This window comes from Thalassophryne amazonica, chromosome 2, assembly GCF_902500255.1.
Source record: "Thalassophryne amazonica chromosome 2, fThaAma1.1, whole genome shotgun sequence".
Classification (NCBI taxonomy): Eukaryota; Metazoa; Chordata; class Actinopteri; order Batrachoidiformes; family Batrachoididae; genus Thalassophryne; species Thalassophryne amazonica.
In genome coordinates, this window is record NC_047104.1 from 53,769,861 (window position 1) to 53,792,379 (window position 22,519).

General features: G+C 40.9%; 2 long non-coding RNA genes across 2 annotated transcripts; one reads left to right on the plus strand and one right to left on the minus strand.

Moving 5' to 3' along the window:
• Positions 1-10,630: 10,630 nt before the first annotated feature.
• LOC117502205 lies at positions 10,631-22,096 on the minus strand. Its single transcript, XR_004558230.1, has 3 exons — positions 22,081-22,096; positions 14,827-14,830; positions 10,631-10,793 (listed from the first exon to the last, which is right to left on the minus strand). It is a non-coding gene; the product is annotated as an uncharacterized LOC117502205 (long non-coding RNA).
• LOC117502196 lies at positions 13,822-14,395 on the plus strand. The gene is made up of 2 exons (XR_004558225.1): positions 13,822-13,874; positions 14,217-14,395. It is a non-coding gene; the product is annotated as an uncharacterized LOC117502196 (long non-coding RNA).
• Positions 22,097-22,519: the final 423 nt, after the last annotated feature.

The following is a 22,519-nucleotide window of genomic DNA, read 5'->3' on the forward strand; positions in this document are numbered from 1 at the left end:
ATATTATATATATATATATATATATATATATATATATATATATATATATATATATATATATATATATAATTATGTTGAATAATGCACTAATTATGAGTTTTTGTAACAAACACAGACAGATCGCAAAGGATTCTGGGTAAAACGTGCCTCTGCTAAACACTGATTGGTTCAGTCATTCATTATGTAAACCAACATGTTAATGTGACGTGTGTCATGTGTTGGTGTTTACAGATAAATGTGCTTTTGTAAAATATTCCATTTTTTATTTGTAAAAACAGGCATTTTTACGGAGCCCTGGAAGTGCCATCGCAAAATGTTTTGCATGTGGAGAGAATATGCGCACGTTTTATGATGTTGTGCGTGTGTAAAACGTGCACTCAATATTGTCTTGACACATAAATGTTGGCTATTTGACCTACAGACGTTTCAAATCCCACAAAACCTCTGAGAGGTCGCCGCGCTGCGAGATCTCAGTAACAGTGAGAACTGCATTGAGACGCTCTGATCACCCTGCACTTTAACCGTCCGCTGCACACAGACAACACCATTAACATCGCAACATAAAACTATTTTTATATTGTGCCTAAAACTCTCGTGAATATATTCTCTGGGTTTATAGATGTTGTTATTGTGTTTATTTTATGTAAACATGCAAGAATCACAGGCTGTCTCTCCGTTATTTTCAATGGGAGCTGCTGTGAGCTACGCTCGCTTCCTGATCATGTTGTTCTGGGGGAAAGTGAAGTTTGCTCTTTAACGTCTTGATTAATGTTCTTTACAACACTGTTTGTCCTCTTTGTTCCAGACTAATATATAATATGTCTGAAATTCGGTTTGCGTTTATTAAATTCCACGCAGATTAAACGTAACAGACACGGATTATTTGTTATAATTGTTTTAGCAAGTTTTCAGGTTATCATGCAGCAGTCTCTTATTAACGTGACGAAAAGCATAAAAAAAATACATTTTTGTAGTATAATATTAATTTACAACTGTCATCGTGTTGATTCTCTATATGTTGTTGACTGCAGCGACTCTCTGGCACACAAGGGATTATGGGATATGTCAATAGGGCGAATGAACACTACTGGCCAGTAGATGGCAGTAGAGACCTTGAAAACTTGCCAAAACAAAATTCCAGATAATCCGTGTCTGCTACATTTAAGATGCGTGGAATTTAATAAACACAGACACAATAACAACATCTATAAACCCAGAGAATATATTCACAAGAGTTTTAGGCACTAGAGTTTAATGCTGTTGTCTGTAGAGCCTGATCAGAGTGTTTCAAATGCATTTCTCATGTCGTGAACGTACTGAGGTGACCCTATCCTACCCATAACACACTGCTGGGCACAGCATATATCCACACTAAAACCTTAAAAATTAGCGCATTACTTTAAAAACTAAAACATATGTCTGATATTTTCACTTTATAAAACTTCAGACATGACATTAATTTAAATAACTTGTCCAACATTAGTTTGGTTAAAAGTTGAACCATAAGTTAAAAATGTATGCCTCTGGATGACTTGGGTGATATTGCCTGCATATCAGTATGGGGTTAAAAGAAATTATTGATTGATTGATTGATTGATTGGATTTATTTGAGACCAGTTCTCCTTTGTCTAGAGAGGATAGAGCGGTTTCTTCTTAAAGCAGCTCTTCTCTGTTTTGCAGAGGGTAGAACTACACATCAGCTACTAAACATTTAACAGGTAGGTGCTCAACTGATTTTAAGTCTTATAAACATTTGTAGCTGTTCAGCTTTATTTACCACGTTATCGGTCTAAAAATTATGGGACAAAAATTTATTGCAAGATAATTAGCCCGATAATGGTTTTTAAAGTTATCTAAAAAGATAATCCAATAATGAAATCATTATCTACGATAATTATCAGATTATCGGAACTGTGCCCACCAATGCACACAAGGTATTTAATTTGTGTCATGTTTAATGTGCTTTCATAAACTGTTTAATATTTAGAAACTTTTATTTTTGCAGCATGTTTGCTTACTGTGTGTTTGGGTGTGCTGTTTTTTGTTGTTGTTGTTGTTGTTGTTTGTTTGGTTTTTTGTACAGTTCTGTATATTCTTATAATTTTACTGCATTGAATAGCACAGACAGTAATGATTTGTCTGACACCAGAAAAGATAATTTTTGCTTCATTTCAGAAAATAATCACCTATAAAATACAAACCCCATCCTTGAATAAGAAAAAATTATTTCTATATCATGAGATAAAAGTTTTCCAGTCTCACAGACATGATGTGGGGGTTTGTTAACCATTTTGGAGTTTTGGCCATGTTTAAAAACCCAGAGTTTTTGTGTTGCATCTGCAAAAGTAATCTTGTGTGATGGCTCATGCTTGAACAAGGCCTACATGTGTGTTTTTCTGTGACTGCTTGTCATTGCACTGTTTCAGGTCTTGGTAGATGGAATTACCATTCTCACACATCGGAGTACCTTGTGTGTCTGTGCAAGATTCTGCCTGAACAGGGGGGTGGGGCAGTCCATGTGCATGGCCAATATTAAGGCCCCTTCACACATAAAATGAAGTTGGGCGAAGCACATGCACGTGCCTCACGGTGTAGAGCTGTAGGGTCATGTCCTTCATAACACGGTACGGCTGTGACTTGCAGGTCCAGAGAGCTCAACAGCAGTGACTCGCACGGACACGCCCACGTTTTCGATCAGCGTACAGAACAAAGTGTCAGTCTGTTTCTTTGTTTTGTGATTATTTATATTTGTTATTTGTTATGTAATTATGTATGTAGTTATTTTAGTATTTATTTATATACTTGTCCCAGCTGTATTCTCTGTGTTTTTAATTTAAAGATAAAGATAAACTTTATTGATCTCACATGTTACGTCAGCTCTTAAAAAACACACAAGGTGGGTGCAAGTAGAGGAAAATGTTCATCAAACAGCATGTGTGAGGATAAGCAATAATAATACTTGTCACAGTACAAGACATAAGAAATGAGCTAGAAATAGAATATGTATGTATATATATATACACACACATACATACGTGCATATGTATGTGTATATATACGAGGTCTGTTAGAAAAGTATCCGACCTTTTTATTTTTGGCAAAAACCATATGGATTTGAATCACATGTGATTGCATCAGCCAAGCTTGAACCTTCATGCGCATGCGTGAGTTTTTTCACGCCTGTCGGTTGTGTCATTCGCCTGTGAGCAGGCTTTGAGTGAGCACTGGTCCTCCCCCCTCGTCGGATTTTCATTGTGAGGAAAATGAACGGCTGGAGCAGCGCTGCATCAAATTTTTCCAGAAACTGTGAGAGACAGCCAGGTGGACACCATTCGGAAAATTCAGATGGCTTTCAGGGACGATTTTATGTGCATCACACAGATTAAGGAGTGTTACAGTTGGTTTAAAGACGGCGCACAATGGCGAAGGGTGCGCCACGCTCCGAGCAGTGATCGACAGGCTGAAACGACCAGATCATTTCCAAACTGAATGCTGTGTTGATCCGGGATGTCGTCTGACTACCAGAGAAATGGCAGAAAAGGTGGACATAGCACTTTTCCGGCACATTCCACTGTTAAAGGAGATTTTGCAGTAGTCGCTCAGCCATTTTCCTGACAATGAAAATCCGCCGAGGGGGCTGGACCACTCCTCCCACAAAGCGTGCTCACAGGCGAATGACGCAACCGACAGGCGTGAAAAAACTCATGCATGCGCACGAAGGTTCAAGCTTGGCTAATGCAATCACACGTGATTCAAATCCATATGGTTTTTGCAAAAAAATAAAAAGGTTGGATACTTTTCTAACAGACCTCGTATATATATTGGTGGTGGGCCGTTATCGGCGTTAATGTGCTGCGATAATGTGAGACTCTTATCGAGCGATATAAAAAATATCGCCGTTAATCTATTCTCAAAGTTGGGCTGGGAGCTGGGTCTGTGCCTCGAAGCTTCGTTTAACGTTGTAGTACATATGCCAGGCCTGTGTGTGGCGCTGTAATGTCCCCAGAAAAACAAACAGAAGAAGAAGTAGAGCAAGCGCTAATCAAATTAGCACAAAAGCTACAGCTTTCCAACGCAACAAACAGGGAAATAAGCCTTTTAGGAAAAAGGCGGTCCACGCTGATCATCTAAAATAGCTTACTGTCCATTTAAAGCAAAGCAGTGTGTTTGTTTTGTTTTGTTTTTTTTAAACAGTTTCGTCCGCTGACCGCTCTACGTGCGGCCGCCGGCTGCTGCCTCTCTCTGCCCGGTGTGAGCGGCTCAGCACTGCCAGCTCCGTCCCGGCCACAGACAGTTTCTGGAAGAAGTCCACTCTTTCTTCTGGGTGACAGTCATTACTTAGGTAGCACGCATATTCTGAATGAGCCATTTTAATCTAGATTAATCTAGATTAATTTCAAGATTTCAGTGAGATTAATCTAGATTAAAAAAAATAATCTATGCCCACCACTAATATATATATATATATATATACGAGGTATCTTATAAAACTAACCGGCTATATGGATTTGAATGACATGCGATTACACCAATCATGCTTGAACCCTCGTGTGCATGCGTGAGTTTTTTCACGCGTGTCGGTGACGTCATTTCCCTGTGGGCAGGCTTTGAGTGAGCACTGGTCCAGCCCTCTCGGCTGAATTCCTTTGTTTGAGACGCTGCTCAAGACAGCGCACGTTGCTTTATCAAACTTTTTTCGGGACCTGTGAGGGATATCCGAGTGGACACTATTTGAGAAATTCAGCTGGTTTTCGGTGAAAAGCTTAACGGCTGATGAGAGATTATGGGGTGTTTCTGTCACTTAAGGAATTCCCACGGAGCGGGACGTCGCGCAGCGCTCCCAGGCGACGTCGTCTGGCTGTTTCGAGCTGAAATCATCCTAATTTAAGGCTCTGTTGACCCAGGACGTCGTGAGAGAACAGAGAAGATTCAAAAGAGCCCGGCATGAGGAGTTTATGCGGACATTCCACTGTTAAAGGTCATTTTGTAATGAAAGAACGTGCGCGCAAATTTGCCGAGTCGTTTCCGTGACGACAACGCAAATCTGTGTGCGCCGCGACAGGAAAAACACCTCCGTGTTGAAAACCATTTGTAAAATTCAGGCGGCTTTTGATGGCTTTCAACAAGTGAGTAACTGAGAAATTGTTTAACAGTTGTGCATGTTCCAACTTGCCCGTTAAATTTTCCAACGGAGGTGTTTTTCCTGTCGCGACCCCCCGCAGTCGGGTCCGGCCCGACATGCGACTCTGCCCGCACGTTCTTTCATTACAAAATGACCTTAACAGTGGAATGTCCGCATAAACTCCTCATGCCGACTTCTTCTGAAAGTTCCCTGTTCTCTGACGACTTACTGGGTAAACAGAGCCTGAAATGTGGAAGTTTTCAACTTGAAACAGCGAGATGACGCCGCCTCAGAGCGCAGATCACCGTCAGGCACCGTGGGTCGTCCTTAAAGCGACACTACCAGACCAAAATCTCTCATCAGCCGTTAAAATTTTCAACAAAAACCAGCTGAATTTATCGAATGGTGTCCACTCAGTTGTACCTTACAGTTTTGAAAAAATTTTTATCAAACAAAGCAGCAGTCTCTGAGCCATTCCTAAACAATGAAAAAATCGACGAGAGGGTGGGCCACTCCTCACTCAAAGACTGCCCACAGGCGAATGACATAACCGACAGGCATGAAAAAAACTCTTGCATGCCCAGATGGGTTCAAGCATGTCTGATGTAATCACACGTGATTCAAATCCATATGGGTTTTGAAAAAATAATAAGGTCGGATACTTTTCTAATAGACCTCATATATATATAAAACACGTCGTGTGCACTGAGTCGTCATTTCCAGCTGTCAGTGAGTGGCTGGCCAGCAATCAGCTGAGAGGCGCCTTGCTGTGCTGTGTGCACTCAAATGTGCCTGGCCGGTCCCCATGTGATGTTGTCTGTACATAATTATCAGCACGTCATGCAAGTGCGCGACACCCACAGGCCACGTGTTGGGAGCGGGGGCACGATACACACTGGTACGCCACGTGTTGGGGGGAGTTTGGCACAGTCACATCCATATGTGTTGCTTGGCAACGGCACACTCGTGTCGTCCTTAGACAATTTTCACAGACAGCTCGAATGTGGTCATCTGCACTCCACTATCATGCCAGCAGTGCAAATAGCCCTGCCTTTTCTAAGTGCCCAGCGGCAGTGTTGGATGTTCATGTGCGGCACCTGGAGTTTGGCCGACACCTGCCGAGAAAATTGGCACTCGCAGGGCACTCGCTGTCTTTCGGCCACTGGTGTGTGCAAATGGTTGGGGCAAGAGCTGTACGAGGTGTTTGAGGCAGCTCTGATTTTTCATGAGTGGCATGCGGTTCTTCCTTCATGCGCCGGTCGGCTTCAATCGTGTTATGTGTGAAGGGGCCCTTACATTCATCAGAACACCTATTTCAATAAAATATGTGATTTTGTCACAATTAAACAATGAATCACAACTAACTCACTCATTTGTGTCCATTTTTGTCTTGTATAAATCCTTTTCTCAGTCATTAAATGTGTTCTTTGTCAGCTAATGTCTGGCAAGTCCATTCAAAAGCTTTGTACATGCTCAAATCTTTAAGCAGCCTGTCAGACAGAAAACTTTCTAGATGGTTCCACATTTGTCCCGTACTTGTTTGTAGTTTGCCAGTGGACATCCAGTTGATGTTAAGCTACTTTCTCATGTCTGCAGCAGAATTCCATCTACAGCAGAGTATAGGAGGTGACGTGAAGCATAGTGACGTGAAGCATAGTGCACAACAAAGCCTGAAAACCAACAATGGCTAGCTTTGTGAAAGTCAAAACCCGAGCCATCACCCTGGACCTCTTCCTGTTTTTATGCACGCCTTTCAAAATGTCAACATAAACCTTGATTCCTGTTGGGAAGTGTAGTGACACGGACCCACAACAGGGGGCGTAAATGAATGGACAATGAAAGAGTCGAATATGAACACTTTACTGTTGTGAAAGAGCACAACCAAAACACAGAGGATTACAGAATTTATGAAAACAGTCAATCCACAAAGGTGACGTGTGGGCAGGCTCGAGGATAGAAGATGTCTGTCCTGAGAAGAACCGGAACCACACGATTTCCTCCGAAATGCCACCGAACCTGGAGAATACCGGAGCCGCCAAGTCCCGAGTCCCCAGGTGGCCACCGTCTCCGAATGTCGGATCTGGTACTGCTGGCGAGGAGCAAAAACAGTAAGACGTGGGTGCGTGCACACCCAGTAACAACAATGGTGGGAATTCCACCTCCACCTCTAACACACACTCGTGCAGCTCCTGTCTAACCACTTATCTGGTTGGGGTGTGAAGCGAAGCCGTCGCTGATTACACCAAACGCCAATCTCACAGATAAGGCACACCACAGGAAAGCGGCTGCAAAAAGAGTTCAGACTAAGACACAGTTTAGATTACGGCAGAGAATATTACCTTCACAGGTAGATGATATCTCGGCAACGAGGTGGAGATGACGTCCAGTTTTTATGGAGTGGAATGATGTAGTGAAGATGGATGACAGCTGGCATGAGATAATGAGTGACAGCTGTCACCCCCGGCTGTGTCTGTGGCGGCAGCGCCCTCTCGTGCCTGAAGCCCGCACTTCAGGCAGGGCGCCCTCTGGTGGTGGGCCAGCAGTACCTCCTCTTCTGGCGGCCCACACAACAATTCCACCACAATTATCATTGATGATGTCATCACCAGTGATGCCGGTAACGCGTTACTCTAATCTGACCACTTTTTTTAGTAACGAGTAATCTAACGCGTTAATCTTTCCAAATCAGTAATCAGATTAAAGTTACTTCTCCATGTCACTGTGCGTTACTATTATTTTTCATTGTGGGTCGATAACAGCATTAAACTTGGTCTGTGGGCAGGAGGTCGGGGTTCGACTGAACTGCCCACTTTAAGCGAGCTGTGAGCTTTTAATCCGCGGTTTTTTGCAGCTGCTCGACTCGTCCTCACCTCTTAAAGCGCGGTGATCAGCACACCTGCACTGAGCTTTACAAAGACATTTTTATACTTTTTTTCCTCCTTTATTTAGAATTCTGAGCTGAGCCGCTCCGTATCTGATCGTTAAAAACAGCTGATCCTCCGCGACGCGTCAACAACTAACACTATTTTCCACTCAAATGCACCTAAACTCTCTTTCTGAGGACCACATGATGTGAAAACGCAATAAACTTTCTTACCTGTAAATCTGGTCCTGTTTTCTGCATAAATAAATGTTATCCATTCTTTGTGCTCAAACGCCAAAGCAGGGGCGAATCCAGATGGAATGGGAGCGTGGGGCAAGGATGTGCCCCCCCCCCCACAACACCCCTAGATTAAAGGTGCAATTTTGAAGCCGTTTTTTACTACAACTAATATTGCTTAAAATAATAATAATTTCGACAAGTAAAATGTTTAGAGAGAATTTAAATGTTAGAAAAATGTTAGAATTTAATAGTTACCTTTATAAACAATGTAGGCTTGAAATTGCAAGTTTTACTGTTACAGTGCTGTCAACAGTTAAATATGAGGTCAAGAAAGAGGTCTTTATTTTACTTTTTATAAAACAAGTATTTATTTTCATTGAAGTCAAGAAAGGGTGACTATAAAGTGAGTTTTGGCAAAACAGGTATCATTGTCATGTTGAGGTGGCAGAGGGTTGTTGTCGGCAACTGGGAAAAGTAACTAAAAAAGTAACTAGTAATCTAACTTAGTTACTTTTACAATTGAGTAATCAGTAAAGTAACTAAGTTACTTTTTCAAAGTAACTGTGGCAACACTGGTCATCACAGGTACAATGTGGAAGAGATGAGAATAACATTGTGAAAACTCATTATTATTTTTTGTTTTTTGTGATGTCTTGGGGGGTCACGAAATTATTTAATTTTTAGTGGCTGTTTAATCAACTTTAATTAAAAAAAAATATTTATAGTGGGTGTTTACCCAGCTTTGATTAAAAAAGGGAAGGGCTGATGTTTGAAGAGGGGTGGGCCAGTGCACAGATACTGTAATTAGTTCATTGGTTCACCTGGCCAGGTTTTGAAGACTTGAAAACAGGTATGGTAGTACCAGGTTGGTATCATTCTCCTCTTGACCTCCGTTTGACCACATCTGTGTTTGTTTGGTCAGTTTTGGCCTTGTTTTGAGTTTTGCTTTGTTTTAACTAGTTTTGTTAATAAAATTGTTACTTTGTATATGCCAAATCAAACACAATTTTAATTAGGCTCTACTAAGAGCCCTCCAATGGGTTCAAATCACTGTTAAAAAATGTTATCAGTGTGATGTCTGGTTGGGACAACAGATCTTCTGGCTTTACTTCCATCATGCTCAATGCCACTGTTATGGTTCCATGACAGTTCAATCCCCCAAAATAAGTTGTTCTGATGCTACATTCCTGATAGCAGTATGCAGGAGATGGCACTGTTTTTAATAAAAGTTTTACAGAAAATTACAACACCACTGGCTGTAGGAGCAGCAGCTGCACACCATTATGGTGGGTGTTGCTAAAAGATATACGAGTATTAAAAAAAAGTTAACTTTTTCCACTTGTCACTGAGACAAGGACCAGTCGGATTATGGACAAAGCCATTACATAACTGCTGTGTCCAGGGGCGACTTGTTCATAAAGGCGATTTAAGTGATACACTGCCAAATGGGAAAAGAAGGGATTTTTTTCTGTCTGAGACCATTTGATCTGCGTCTGAATGTCATTGTCCAGTACACATTCTGCCATGATTTCAGTCAGGTTGAAAATCACTCCACCACATCTATTCCAGACTCTCACGTAAAATCTCTATTATTTACAAAACTGAGCTTTCAATGCAATCTCAATGTTTTCCGGGTGTGCACAACACATTACGTGTTTCCATATATTCATATGTAACTATGGAAACTGCTGGCTGTGGTGTCCATCAATGCTGCATTCAAAACCGCTGTTCAAAACCACTGCATTCAAAACCGTGGGTTAAGCTGAAATGAGCGTTAACGCAAATGCAAATTAACAGGGTTCACCTATATTATCATTTATTTATTTTATTATGTTATTGTCACTAATAAATTAACCTATAGTGAGTTATTTTTTTTTAATCGCAATTAATTGCACGTTGCTCCATTTTGTTTAGATGTCACCAGTGTGGGCTGTAGATAACGCAGCAAGAAAACCACACAATCAGCATGGGTTAGTGTATGTTGTTAAAGCTTTTTATATCAAAGTTAACTTGCTTTAATGACCGTCACTGTTTTATCTCAAATGCGGGAGTTTGTTTGTTGACCAACATGTTTGACTTTAACAATCATTAATTAACCGCTTCAGGAGGTTCTGACAGACATAAAATAGTTTTAAAATGTTTGATTGATGATGCTTTTCATCCAGATTTTAATGTTCAATGGACAAATTTAAAAATGAAATGGGTTTGTAGCCAATAAAATAATTATTAAAAGGGTCATATTGTTGCAAAATCACCTTTTACATAACATCTCCAAAATCCCACAGATGTTCTCCTGATTTAATATTGATTTATGTCACAGCTTGTTTAACACCTCTGTGATATATGTAACCCAGAAATAACCCATAATCATCATTTTATCTGAGAATATAACACGCACACAAATTTATACAGCGCTTTTCCATCTGAACATCACTAAGGGCCCTTGGGCGAGGTCCTTAATCCCCAGTTGCTCCCAGTGTGAATAAGTGGGTTAATTTATTGTGGGTCCACTTCATTTTGATTAACATTTTGCTTGTGAACGTTCCTGGATGCAACCTTCATCCACAGCTTTCCAACTGTAAGTTATGTTGCCAAAGAAGAAATCTTTCTGTTGTATGCTCCCATCTAGTCGAGGTATTGCTGTATGAGTTAAACAGTGAACATCAAATTTACAGGATTGTTTTTGCTTAATGTATTTACTGAATGGGTCGCCTTAATCATTATCAGAAAAAAATTGCCTGTCCTGAGAATTGTTTTCAGGAGCCGCCGCTGGCTGTCTCCCAGAATCAAGAGCATTAGAAAACACTCCCACAGGGAGTTAGTATCACTCGTTTCCCATATTCAATGAGGGAGAAGTGGCACAGCATCCCACAGAGAAACGGTTGTCTCAATTTAAATAAAAAGCCAGTTATTTTCTACATCCTGAATTAGAGAAAAGACATCTCACTCATCTCATCTTCAACTGCTTACTCCAATTAAAGGTCGCAGGGGGCTGGACCATATCCCAGCAGTCATAGAGCATGAGGCGGGGTACACCCTGGACAGGACAATAACCTAATTCCTGGGCTTGAGAAAATGCTCGGCATGTACCCTGTCAAGTTGGGACAACTAATGAAAACCATTTGTTGATGAGTCAGAAACCATTAGTTGCCAACTACTTTGATTTATGTATTTAATTTTCTTATTTTCTTTTGCTTACTTTTCATACTTCAGTGACCTGCCATGTGTGGAACACCTCCACTTGCTGCATGGACAGCGGATGTTGGATTAAGCCATGGAAGAAAACAGTGAGGGACCTGATCAAGGAGTACAGAATGGATGGGGTCAGTGAAGGAGACCATTTCCACAAAGAAAATTATTGAATCAAGCCAATAAATGTATTCTGTGATTGTTTAACAGGGGTAATATTCTAAAACTCAAATAATATGAGCGACGCGTCATGCAGTGGTGCGAAGCTCACTCATGGTACAGGGCGTCCTAAACAGGAAGTGCCAAAATTCAAGTCCACAGTAAAACAGGAAATGTTCAAATGTCAAACACTTCCTGGATTGACAGACGAGATCCCATGGAATCTCGCAGGAAGTCAGTGGCAAGCTCACACTCAAACAGGAAGTGCCAAATTCTCAGTCACAGTGAAACAGGAAATGTTAAACACTTCCTGGCATGGGTCGAGCTAGAGTGGAGGCCGGAGTTTGACTGCACTCCCCTGAAATCTGATTGTACACAGATGATTGACATGTCACGGCACCACACGTCTGGTTGAAAGACCTGCAATTTTCAAATCAGTGAGTCACATTGACTGCTCCATTCCTCCTGTCCAGTAGTTGGTGCTGTGTACCACAAAAAGTTCTAATCCACCTTAGTAGAAAAAGAAAAATGTTTGCTTCAGATTTGAACTGATCACGTCATTTGAACTATGGATTTCTAATCACACCAAAATTATATTGGTGAGTAAATGACCGTATTTTATGCCAGAAATGAGGTCCAGGTTGTTAAAAGCAACATTTCTCCTTCAATTCGGGCTGCCTTATATACACATGTTTAAGCTGACAGACGGCAGCTGGTTCGTACTCTGTTGGCTTATTAGTGCAGCAGATAACTGAAACAATCCTTCAAATGGTGATACAAGCATCAAATTCAGCACAAATACAGCTGGAGCAAAATTAATGGAGCAGCTCTAACTTTTGACCCCTGTACAAACTGAAACTGACCTTTGTCACCATTCTTATCATTTATCATGTTTCCATCCCCTGACTTGTCTAAAGAAAACTGGCAATAAAACTGATTATTATTTACAGGTTTTATCAAGTTTTAGTGATTTGCTTTCAGTTTGAGTTTGAGGAAGATAATTTTAGAAATTTTTATTCTTTATTTTTTGTTTTTCTTCTATTTAAAATGGCATAAACAAATTAAAATGTGTGAAATTCCAAGTGTTCCAATACTTTTGGAGGGCACAGTATCCTAACCTTATGATGAGTGCAAAATGAGTGTGGTACTATTACTCTTTTGTTTAAGAATGGTTAATTTTCACTGTTGCTGCACTTTGTGTCAAATCATAGTCATATCGTATATCATATTGATCTGACAATTCAGTAAGGTATATCTTCTATTACACATTCCAAATCTAAGGTGGAACTCTACTAGTGTTTACTAAGGTACACCTAAATATCTTTAAAGAAAAAAAACAGAGAGGGAGAGAGAGAGAGAGAGAGAGAGAGAGAGTAGAGCCACTTAGGTGCCTGGTCTTGAGAACCAGGGATGGTAGGTTGAAAAGCTTTTTTATCCCATGGGAACTCTCCCTACCCACCTAAGCAGCTCAAGAATATGGACAGCATGTATATAAGTGACATTTACATGACATTTATATGACAATATTGAGATATGATAATTTGGCCATATTGTACAGCCCTACTGTCAACTAGCTGAAAACTTTGAATATTAATTTACATCTACATTAAAAAAAATGCTTAAAGTGGCAGGGGGCTAAGAGGGCTGTAATTAGGGGGGTCAGCTGAAAAGCAAAAAAGAAGAATACTTAAAAAGGTGGGGAGTATGGGGAGCAGAGCCCCTCCAGAAGCTGAAAGACAAAATAAGGAAAATGCTTAAAAAGGTGGGGAGTCTGGGGAGCGGAGCCACCCTCCCCAGAAGCTGAAAGGTTTTAGTCCTGTTCATGCCCCCAAGAACAATTTTACTGAAAAAAGTCTGAAGGACCTAAAGGGCATGGTTAGACGGCGAGGAGCTTTTCCAGACATGTGAGAAGCAAATAAAGAAAAATGCTTAAAAAGGTTGGGGGACTGGGGGGCGAAGTCCCCCCAGAAGCTGAAAGGTTTTTGCTATGCTAATGCTCCCCTGAAGCATTTACTCAAAATAAAGTCTTAAGGACCTAAATGACATGGTGAGATGCTGATGAGCTTCGCTCATTCATGTCCGCGACATACGGTGGGGCCAAAAAGTATTAAGTCAGTCCCTGATTGTGCAAGTTCTCCTACTTAGAAAGATGAGAGAGGTCTGTAATTTTCAACATAGGTACACTTCAACTGTGAGAGACAAATGAGAAAATCCAGGAAATCACATTGTAGGATTTTTAAAGAATTTATTTGTAAATTATGGTGGAAAATAAGTATTTGCTCAATAACAAAATTCAACTCAGTACTTTGTAACATAATCTTTGTTGGCAATGACAGAGGTCAAATGTTTCCTGTAAGTCTTCACCAGGTTTGCACACACTGTAGCTGGTATTCTGGCCCATTCCTCCATGCAGATCTCCTCTAGAGCAGTGATGTTTTGGGGCTGTCTCTGGGCAGCATGGACTTTCAACTCCTTCAACAAATTTTCTATGGGTTTGAGGGCCGGAGACTGGCCAGGCCACTCCAGGAACTTGAAATGCTTTTTACGGAGCCACTCCTTTGTTGCCTGAGCGGTGTGTTTGGGATCATTGTCATGCTGGAAGACCCAGCCACGTTGCATCTTCAATGCTCTCACTGATGGAAGGAGGTTTTGGCTTAAAATATCACGATACGTGGCCCCATTCATTCTTTCCTTAACACGGCTCAGTCATCCTGTCCCCTTTGCAGAAAAACAGCCTTAAAGCATGATGTTTCCACCCCCATGCTTCACAGTAGATATGGTGTTCTTGGAATGCAATGCAGCATTCTTCTTCCTCCAAACACGACGAGTTGAGTTTTTACCAAAATGTTCTATTTTGGTTTCATCTGACCACATGATATTCTCCAATCCTCTTCTGGATCATCCATATGCTCTCTGGCAAACTTCAGAGGGGCCTGGACATGTATTGGCTTAAGCAGGGGGACACGCCGGGCACTGCAGGATTTGAGTCCCTCTCTGCGTAGTGTGTTGCCTTTGTTACTTTGGTCCCAGCTCTCTGCAGGTCATTCATCAGGTCCCTCTGTGTAGTTCTGGGATTTTTGCTCACCGTTCTCATGATCATTTTGACCCCACGGGATGACATCTTGCGTGGAGCCCCAGATCGAGGGAGATGATCAATGGTCTTGTATGTCTTCCATTTTCTGTTTTCCTGGATTTTTTTTTTTCTCATTTTGTCTCTCACAGTTGAAGTGTACCTATGATGAAAATTACAGACCTCTCTCATCTTTCTAAGTAGGAGATCTTGCACAATCAGGGACTGACTAAATACTTTTTGGCCCCACTGTATGTGCAGTTTTGAAGTTACATGTAGCTTGAAATTACCTTGTTTTTGTTGTGTTGTTTATTTTTGTTGCTGTTTGTTTGTTTTTCATTTCCAAAAACGCATCGATTAATTTTAATATTTCATTAACACAATGTAGACGGAGACCACCCAGAAGACATTATGCAGATTTGTCACTTCAAAGAAGTTATGAATTTATAAAAGTGACAAAGGGTCACTAATTCTATTCATGTATACATATTTATTCTGTGAACTTTGCACAGTACTACAAATCCATGTTAACAACATTATACGCTTAAACAATGAAAAATGTTTTTAATTTGATGGCATTACAGATACTTAAGACGATTTCTGTTGGTTTCGCTCTCTTTTTTGGTTAATATGTTAATTATGCCCTGATAAGGACATAATTAGAGCTGATGAAGTGTGTTTCTACTGTGTTTCTTCTTCTTCGGTGTCTGAATTTCATCTAACAGAGACATGTTTGAACAACTCTTTCACTGATAGCATAAAAATCAGACAGAGTAGCATTTTTCAGACTTTTTTTTTTTTTTAACATGACTGTTCCTGCTTCTGTTGTTAGACGATGGTATTTTCCTGTAACCCTTTTGCAAAAGGACATGTCTCTTTGTGCTCCCTTCCAGGATAATCAAGTCATCCCTGTCCACATGCCTCTCTGGATTTTGTTCTCCAGCACTTTGACCTTTATCTTCAGCTAAATCTTATTTGCCTTCAGGACTTTATAGGATTTTCCTCTTGTTCATAATCTATTTGCAGGCTTTTCATTGCTATGACATTTGAAAAAAAAATCTTAATGTTAAAATATTTCTGTCCATGTGTTCATTTGCTGCAGATGTTGATTGAATTCTTTTGGAAGCAGTGGTAGATGGATTGTGATCAATTTCAATTTATTTTCCTTTATATAGCGCCAAATCACAACAGAGTTGCCTCAAGGCGCTTCACACAGGTAAGGTCTAACCTTACCAACCCCCAGAGCAACAGTGGTAAGGAAAAACTCCCTCTGAGGAAGAAACCTCAAGCAGACCAGACTCAAAGGTGTGACCCTCTGCTTGGGCCATGCTACAAACATAAATTACAGAAATAATTCACAGAACAATTCACGGACAAATATACAAGAATTGCTGTTGGTGCACAGGACAGGAGGATCGCCAACACAAATACAACTCCCATCTCTGGATGGAGCTGTACCTTAAACAGAGAAAAAACAGAATCAGGCATCAGAAAGACAAAAAATACTGTATAATTTGCCAGCATTAATCAACAAGAAAAACAGAAGAAATACTAAGGTGATCGCCGGCCGCTAGCCCTAAGCTTCACTAAAAGACCCAGAATTTAGGTGAAGTTGGGGCCACGGCCCACTCCAATTACTAATAACATGAATTACAAGAGTAAAAAGCGTAAAACAAAACTGTACCAGTATGCTAGCCATATGAAAGGGAAAATAAGTGCGTCTTAAGTCTGGACTTGAAAATCTCCACAGAATGTGATTGTTTTATTGACACAGGGAGATCATTCCACAGAACAGGGGCACAATAAGAGAAAGCTCTGTGACCCGCAGACTTCTTATTCACCCTAGGGACACAAAGTAGTCCTGCACCCTGAGAACGTAAAGCCTGGGCCGGTACGTAAGGTTTAATTAGGTCAGCTAGGTAGGGAGATGCCAGTCCATGAATAATTTTATAGGTTAGTAGCAGAACCTGATCCTGTTTGCTTGAGGAATATTTCTACAAAGTTCATTTTTGGACCTCAGTGTTGATTACCATAGAGCAGGGGTGGCCAAGTTCGGTCCTCGAGAGCCACATTCCTGACACTCCCCCTGCCATAGAGGCTGGAAAAGACCAAGGGTCCCCGTCGTTCACCTGGCTGCAGCAGATGTTTAGTTATTTCAACAGGTGGGGATGGACCAGATGTCTGCCTGGGTTGATGAATATGGCAGAACCAGCACATGCTCCCAGACAGACCTGACCCTGTATGTTTGTGCTTGTTTTGATCCTGCATGTATACTTTTGCAGAGCCAGTACCTCAGTGGGATAGAAGAAGGAGGACAACAGATACGTAGATTGTGAGTTCAGTTCTTAATCATGATACCTGTTTGTGCCTTTGGACAAGATGTGACTGAATGCTATAACTTATAGGCAGTGGTGGGCACAGTTCCAATAATCCGATAAATGATAATTATCGAAGATAATGTTTTCATTATCGGATTATTTTTTCAGATAACTTTAAAAACTATCATCGGACTAATCATCTTCCGATAAATTTTCGTCCAATAATTTTTAGACCGTTAACATAGTAAACAAAGCTGAACAGCTACAAACATTTTTAAAATTTCAAATCAGTTGAGCACCTACTGTTAAATGTTTCATAGCAGATGTGTAGTTCTAACCTCTGCAAACAGAAGAGAGCTGCTTCTAGGAGAAACCGCTCTATCCTCTGCAGGCAAAGGAGAACTGGTCACAAAAAAAAAAATTAATTTCTTTTAACCCCGTACTAATATGCTGGCAATATCACCCATGTTCTAGAGGAACACATTTTTAACTTATGATTCAAATTTTAACCAAACTAATTTTGGACAAGTTATTTAAAATTACTGTCACGTCTGAAGTTTTATAAAGTGAAAATATCAGATATATGTTTTAGTTTTAAAGTAATGCGCTCATTTTTAAGGTTTTAGTGTGGACATGCTTTGCCCAGCAGTGCATTATGGGTAGGATAGGGTAATGTCAGTACGTTCACGACAGGACAAATGCATTTTTCAGACACTCTGATCAGGCTCCACGGACAACAGCATTAAACTTTAGTATCTAAAACTCGTGAATATATTCTCTGGGTTTATAGACATTGTTATTGTGTTTGCATTTGTTAAATTCCACACATCTTAAATGTAGCAGACACATATTATCTGGAATTTTGTTTTGGCAAGTTTTCAAGGTCTCTACTGCCATCTTATCATGATTTATGTTCTCACACACATTGTACGTTCAAAAACCACACATCAGAGTCATGTTTCCAAAACATAAACAGAAGCTTTTTTTCAAACTTAATTTACAAAAGCTCTCGATGGGAGACATCAAAGTTTAAAAACAAAACAAAACAAAAAAAAACCATTACAAGACATGTCTGCGGTGTTTGCACATGCACAGTGCGAGAGATTAGATGCTTTTGTAGCTCTTCAGCAGTGGGATATCCTCACGACGGCCGACCAGAATATCAAACAGGTTTGATTTTCATTCGACCATACGATCGGCGTTCAGGGGGTGGTCGTGAGATGTTAAACGCAGCTCGTTACTCCATGTGTACTAAACGATGCAGGATGCGTGATTAACCTGAAACTCGGTGCAATCCAACAAATTCTCGCACGAATGAAAAATCAGATGAAAAAGGGCCAAAACTTGCACAGTGTAAACCCAGCTTAAGTACTGAATGTCTGGCACCAGTAGATCATGGCAGTATTCTATTATTTATTTTTGACACATGTTATATCAGACGGTTATCTAATTACAGCTTGGCTTTTTTTTGTTGTTGTTTTGTTTTGCTTTTTTTTTTAATGCCTTTTTTTACAAATAAAAATGGAATATTTTACAAAAGCACATTTATCTGTAAACACCAACACACGACACACCTCACATTAATGTGTTGGTTACATAATGTATGAGTCAACCAATCAATGTTAGCCGAGGCACATTTTACCCAGAATCCTTTGTGATCTGTGTGTTTGTTACAAAACTTCAGAATTAGTGCATTATTCAACATTAAAAGATATATGTTATATTTTAAGTTAACTTTGTACAAATGACAGAATTGGCAATTATTCTATCAGCATTCATTTTATTTATACACCAAACCATAACTCAGCATTGCTTTATTTTCCAAGACCTCCGCCTGACAGAAGCATTGTGATTGAGTAGAGAGTTGAGCTTCATAGCTCTTCGCAGCTTGCGTCTGTGCTGGAAGCCATGTAGTAAACTGGAACTTCCAGCAGACGGCAGGATGCTCAAAGACAGAAGTACTGACTCATTGTTTGAGTCTGTCATCCCTTTTGATGCTTCCATAAGTGATCGTGTTGTTAAAACTCAAAATCATGTTGTTAGTAGTTGTAAGTGTACCGGAGACAATACTGGAATTTATCGGTTATCTGTAACATCTGATACATTTTTTGGTGGTTTATCTTTATCAAAGATAACTTTTAAGTTATCTGATTGTCTGTTATCGAAGTTAATTTTTTTTGTTATCTGTGCCCACCACTGCTTATTGGCCACAGTGGGGTTTGAACAATAGATTGCTCATACTTGAGGCCAAGGTTCTACCTGGTCAGTCAAAGGGGAATTCCCCACTTGCCAAGCCAGTAGGAACGTCTTTCCAATCTGGACTTCACCTTACAAAGACACTTCATCTGCATTGTCCAAGTCCACCCAGCTATAAATGGATGCCAGTAGTGTTGTGGCGTTCGCGAACGAGCCGATTCTTTTGAACAGCTCTTTAATATGAACGAAGGGAGCCAAGTTGCGGCTGCGCAGGAGCCGTACTTTTTGTCTTTCTTTTTTTTTTCATGCGTGTTTGTTTCACACTGCTCCCAGGAATATCCAGTTGCGGTTGCGGCTGTGCCCCTCCCCGCATAGAAAGAGAGCAGCTACGGGGGGAGGGGCACAGGCAGCATGTGCCTTCACATGAGTACTCCTGCAGGGGGGAGGGGGGTTCTTGTGGTGCGAAAATAAGTGAAAATAAGGCAGAGGGATGTTGTACCACCTAGTGGAATATTTACAATGAATTCAGACCGAAATCTCAACAAAAATATAAATGCAACACTTTTGGTTTTGCTCCCATTTTGTATGAGATGAACTCAAAGATCTAAAACTTTTTCCACATACACAATATCACCATTTCCCTCAAATATTGTTCACAAACCAGTCTAAATCTGTGATAGTGAGCACTTCTCCTTTGCTGAGATAATCCATCCCACCTCACAGGTGTGCCATATCAAGATGCTGATTAGACACCATGATGGTGCACAGGTGTGCCTTAGACTGCCCACAATAAAAGGCCACTCTGAAAGGTGCAGTTTTATCACACAGCACAATGCCACAGATGTCGCAAGATTTGAGGGAGCGTGCAATTGGCATACTGACAGCAGGAATGTCAACCAGAGCTGTTGCTTGTGTATTGAATGTTCATTTCTCTACCATAAGCCGTCTCCAAAGGCGTTTCAGAGAATTTGGCAGTACATCCATCCAGCCTCACAACCGCAGACCACGTGTAACCACACCAGCCCAGGACCTCCACATCCAGCATGTTCACCTCCAAGATCGTCTGAGACCAGCCACTCGGACAGCTGCTGGAACAATCGGTTTGCATAACCAAAGAATTTCTGCACAAACTGTCAGAAACCGTCTCAGGGAAGCTCATCTGCATGCTCGTCGTCCTCATCGGGGTCTCAACCTGGCTCCAGTTCGTCGTCGTAACCGACTTGAGTGGGCAAATGCTCACATTCGCTGGCATTTGGCACGTTGGAGAGGTGTTCTCTTCACGGATGATGCGAAGGAGATGTGTTGCACTGCATGAGGAAAATGGTGGTCACACCAGATACTGACTGGTATCCCCCCCCCCAATAAAACAAAACTGCACCTTTCAGAGTGGCCTTTTATTGTGGGCAGTCTAAGGCACACCTGTGCACTAATCATGGTGTCTAATCAGCATCTTGGTATGGCACACCTGTGAGGTGGGATGGATTATCTCAGCAAAGGAGAAGTGCTCACTATCACAGATTTAGACTGGTTTGTGAACAATATTTGAGGGAAATGGTGATATTGTGTATGTGGAAAAGTTTTAGATCTTTGAGTTCATCTCATACAAAATGGGAGCAAAACCAAAAGTGTTGCGTTTATATTTTTGTTGAGTATATAATGGGGTTATAATCAGTATTTCCAAATAATTCAAACTCAGATAATGGTTGATAATGGCTGTGATATCAGATTTAAAGTGAATAGAAAAAAAGAACATGTGCAATACAAAAACTTTCAAAATCAAAAAAATATATATGGAAAGAACAAAAACAAATGGTGTTGGTCTTAATGACCTTTCATTCATTTTTGTGTTTCTCAGTATGGGTTTCCTTGGTTATTTACAATGCGTTAACGCCATCTACTGGCTACTTTAAGCAACAACAGGTTTGGTTTAATGTCAGGTTTCTATTCCCTGTTCTGTTCTAGTTTGGAATGAGATTTCAGTCAGTCAACACCAGTCTTTTGCCTGAGCGTGCTGTTCTCCCCAAGGATTCATGTCGATGTCCACTGCTGGCAGAAAAGGTAGGGAGACACAGAATAGGGGAGCAAATTTGAAAAGTGACATTGAGATGGCTCATTTCTCTCTCTCTCTCTCTCTCTCTCTCAATATTTTTAGGCTTAATTATCAATTTATGTCACAAATGGCGCTAGGAATTTCTAACCAGAATACCTTGTAATGGCAAAGTGCGCATGCACGCTGCAGCATGCACCACCACGAATGCGCACATGGCGGAAATTGATAATTAAGCCTAAAATACTTTTTTTTTAAAAGCGCCATATGAGCCAGTTTTTTTGAATGGCTCTTTGAAAGGAACGAGCCATAAAGATCTGGATCCCCCCAAAGAGCCATAAATCCCATCTCTAGATGCCAGCTTTGGTTGGGGAATAACCTGGACAGGCAACTTGCCCAGGAGAAGTCAGAGACTCTCATCCACTTATACATTCAACCAGTGTATGTGGATAAGCAGAGGCACCATTGGGCCTCAGGACCTACAGTGAAGAAAATAAGTATTTGAACACCCTGCGATTTTGCAAGTTCTCCCACTTAGAAATCATGGAGGGGTCTGAAATTTTCATCTTAGGTGCATGTCCACTGTGAGAGACACACGGAAATCACAATGTATGATTTTTTAATAATTTATTTGTATGTTACTGCTGCAAATAAGTATTTGAACACCTGTGAAAATCAATGTTAATATTTGGTACAGTAGCCTTTGTTTGCAATTACAGAGGTAGATTCTCACCAGGTTTGCACACACTGCAACAGGCATTTTGGTCCACTCCTCCATACAGATCTTCTCTAGATCTTTCAGGTTTGGAGTTTCAGCTCCCTCCAAAGATTTTCTATTGAGTTCAGGTCTGGAGACTGTCCAGACCACTCCAGGACCTTGAAATGCTTCTTACGGAGCCCCCCCTTAGTTGCCCTGGCTGTGTGTTTGGGGTCATTGTCATGTTGGAAGACCTAGCCAAGACCCATCTTCAATGCTCTTATTGAGGGAAGGAGGTTGTTTGCCAGAATCTCGCAATACATGACCCCATCCATCCTCCCTTCAATACGGTGCAGTCATCCTGTCCCCTTTGCAGAACAGCACCCCCCAGAGTATGTTGTTTCCACCCCCATGCTTCATGGTTGGGATGGTTTTCTTGGGGTTGTTCTTATCCTCTAAACATGGTAAGTGGAGTTGATTCCAAAAAGCTCTATTCTGGTCTCATCTGACCACATGACCTCTCATGCCTCCTCTGGATCATCCAGATGGTCACTGGTGAACTTCAAACGGGCCTGGACATGTGCTGGCTTGAGCAGGGGGACCTTGCTGCCCTGCAAG